The sequence below is a fragment of the Mustela nigripes genome, chromosome 6 (genome assembly GCF_022355385.1).
Source record: "Mustela nigripes isolate SB6536 chromosome 6, MUSNIG.SB6536, whole genome shotgun sequence".
Taxonomy (NCBI): Eukaryota; Metazoa; Chordata; class Mammalia; order Carnivora; family Mustelidae; genus Mustela; species Mustela nigripes.
In genome coordinates, this window is record NC_081562.1 from 53,149,620 (window position 1) to 53,152,978 (window position 3,359).

General features: G+C 36.1%; 1 pseudogene; it reads right to left on the reverse strand.

The window, feature by feature from the left end:
* Positions 1–687: 687 nt before the first annotated feature.
* LOC132020587 (large ribosomal subunit protein eL27-like) lies at positions 688–1,441 on the reverse strand (annotated as a pseudogene).
* Positions 1,442–3,359: the final 1,918 nt, after the last annotated feature.

The following is a 3,359-nucleotide window of genomic DNA, read 5'->3' on the forward strand; positions in this document are numbered from 1 at the left end:
CTGGGCCTGGACCATGGGGTTTTTTGACAAATGTCGAGGCTCCAATATGACAAGCGTAGGTGATATATTTGCTATGAGCTTCAGGAGATCATCTGAGTTAAAAGAAAAACAGGGGGAAGAAAGAAGAATAAAAAGGAAGAAGGAAGAAGAAGAAGAAGAGGAAGAAAAAGTAGGAGGAGGAGAAGGAGAGTGTACAATGGCTGGTTTTATTTTCTGTTGTAAATATCTTTGTTGGTTACAAACTGAAACATGGAGAAACTTTTGATTACAGTAGGGGCTTACATGTAGAAATTGAATAATATGTAGACTAAAATGCGAAATCATCAGCTACATCCTATGGAGTATGAGTGGCCAAGGAAAGCAATAACTTCTATGGCTTCACCACTTTCAAAACAAGTATAGTTTTATATTTCATGGTTGGCTCTCATGGTACAGAAAGGGAATGAGAAACTAGCAAATATCTTGAGCAATCCTTGATGAACTTGAAATGCTGCATTATTAGCTTTTGTATACAACAGATATTCCTAGATCATAAAACAGCTAAAATCACATTCAAACTAACGCTGGGATTTCAATACTATATACTGCAGCACATCGAAGCCATCTGTATGATCATTAAATCCAGGTGATATGGAAGACTAGCTACCCCTAATCTTTTAACTCATAATTAAAATATTTTCTCCTTATACAAGTTTCTCCCTAATAGAGAGCAGTCACTCTCAGTTTATGGCAAGTATCACGTTAGTGTCCTATTTACAGTTCATGCTTCCATTACCTGTTCTGCTTTAATGGGCTAGACTCTAAGCTTTTTTTCTTTTTGAAGGGATATTGCAGCAGGACAGGGCTGCTGCTGTTGCTTCTTCTCTCTGTCTCTCTCTTTCTCTTATTTATTTATTTTTAGTGACCAAAACAGAACAGATCTATAACTGCAGCTTCTGGAAAGCCATTTATTCTTGCCAGTCTTGTATCTCTCCTTTAACTTGACCTTGGCCTCTTGTTGGGCCTTGCATTTAAGCGCAGGGTCTCTGAAGACATCCTGTTGATGATAGTTTTGTCCCAGGGGATATCCACAGAGTATCTCGTGGGCATGAAGTGGTTGTAGTTACAAACTTTCATAAAAGACTTAACCTTTGACCTCTTGGTGATTTTCTCATAGCCAGCTGGAGGAATGGTCTGAGGTAACACCATAAACGTTCTTCACAATGGCCACTTTGCTTCCAGAGTAACATCAGGCCAGGACTAGCACTAGCACCATCTTTCCAGGTTTCATGAACTTGCCCATCTTGACACAGCCACTTAAGGACCAGAACCACCTTTCCAGGTTTCATGAACTTGGGGACACAGCCACTTGAGTCTACAGCAGAAAAGAAAAAATGTCCAGAGCTTCCCTTCTTGATTCTGATATTTCTGTTTTGTTCTCTTTTTGCTCTTGCTACACTGGGACATGAAACTGACACAAACAAAAAATGAAACTAAACCATCAATAGTCCTGTGGTAACAAGAAGAGACAAAATCATTTTTGGAGTTGGATTATTTTATTTATTTATTTTTAAAATTTTTTTTGTTTATTTGACAGAGAGAGATCACAAGTAGGCAGAGAAGGAGGCAGAAAGAGGGGAGGAAGCAGGCTCCCTGTTGAGCAGAGAGCCCGATGCGGGGCTCGATCCCAAGACCCTGAGATCATGACCTGAGCCGAAGGCAGAGGCTTTAGCCCACTGCGCCACCCAAGCGCCCCTGGAGTTGGATTATTATTTAGACATAAAAAATGAAGTATTGGGGCACCTGAATGATTCAGCTAGTTAAGCATCTGATTCCTCATTATATCTTAGGTCATTATCTCAGGGTGGAGAGATTAGGCCTTGTGAGACTGAGCCTCACATTGTGTTCCATGTTCAGTATGGAGTCTGCTTCAGATTGTCTCTTGCTCTGCCCCTCCACCTATTTATTCTCTCTCTCAAATAAATAAATAAATACATGAATAAAGTCTTTTTAAAAAATGAAGTATTGATATATGCTACAATGTAGATAATTCTTGAAAACATGATGAGTGAAAGAAACCACACAAAAAGATCACACAGTGTGTGATTCCATGTACATGAAATATCCAGAGGAGGTGACAATATAGAGACAAATGCAGATTGGTTGAAAGGGGCTATGTGTGGTGATGAGGAGTGGGGGACAGCTGCTGAATGGTATGGGGGCTTGTCTTAGGATGATCAAAATATTTTGAAACTAGATAGAAGTGGTGGTTGCACAATATTGTGAGTGTACTAAATGTCACCAAGTTTTTCACTTTAAAGGAGTTAATTTTATATTATGCCAATTTTACCTCAAATTAAAAAAAAAAAATCTGGAGTGACACTTCCACAATGTGGGAAAATCCACACCCATATCTAGTTCAGAGTAGAAAACCAAAAACACCACCTGGGAGAGTCAACAGAAGCAACAAACAGGAAGATTATAAAGAGAAGAACCCAAAACCATGTTTAAGTAATGACATGAAACAGTATAGTAGGAATTGATGGAAATTATAAGGAAAGAACAAGACTCTATGAAAATAAGAATTTTTTAAACATAACTACAGAGGAGTTTTAGAAATGAAAAGTATAATAGCATTTTTTTAATGAATTGTACAACTTATTAAGTTAAACTGAAGGAACTATTAGTGTAATGGAATTTAAGTCTGGGGATAATAAAAAGGTTAAAAATATGTAAGACATTTAAAAACTCAGAAGATAGAATGAGAATATTCCAGAACATATCTAATAAGTCTAGGAGCAAACAGTAAAATAAAAAAAAAAAAATAAGAGAGGCAATATTTGAGGAATCAATGACTAATAATTTTCCATAATTCTCATTTTTAATAAAATATATTATTAAAATTACTTTAAAGAAAAATTGAAGTTGAAGAAGAATGTATATATACTTGCAATCCTAATTGTACTTTTCTACTGGACAGAAGTTCTTAGAATAAGTTCCTGTGTAGTGATGTACCTTGCAGCCTTATTTGTAATAGGGAAAGATAGAACCCTATTAAATGAATTATTCCCAGGATGTCTTTGACTCTGCTTTTACACGTTAAGAAATCTGCATTTAGTCACTAAAGACTATATGCTATTCAAGAATTAAAACATTTGATTAATTCAATTTTATCTGTGGAAAAAGTCCCATAATGGCATTTAAAATAAAATACATAAAGTAATAATTAGAGACATAAATACTTTATGTAAAAGTCTGCTGAAACAATATACTCAAAATAAGGCCAATATGTACTATTCAGAGGAATGTCCCATTTGAACCCTGATTCAAGATCAGTTATGTAGTTATATTACGCACAATTCTAATGGGTTTGATCATCT